Genomic DNA, 321 nt, shown 5'->3' with positions numbered 1-321 from the left:
TTTTCGTGATGGACGCAAGTGATGATTTTTACTATCATAGTCCCGAGTGATTTTTCGTGATAGAGTGCTCTCGACCAAGTGATTGCTGTATAATTATTTTGGACATGACGTGATAATCATAAATATTTTAAACATAGCTTAAGAATGGCATAATAGTGATAATTTTGAATAATGATGATCGTTATTATATTAAACATAGCTTTTGTGGTATGTATACGTATGTATGATGTGTGTATGTGTGTGTATATATGTATATATATATATATATATATGTATATGTATATATATATATATATATATACATACATAATAAAAACATAC

The sequence above is a fragment of the Atta cephalotes genome (genome assembly GCF_000143395.1).
Source record: "Atta cephalotes unplaced genomic scaffold scaffold00027, whole genome shotgun sequence".
Taxonomy (NCBI): Eukaryota; Metazoa; Arthropoda; class Insecta; order Hymenoptera; family Formicidae; genus Atta; species Atta cephalotes.
This window is presented reverse-complemented; position numbering follows the sequence as displayed.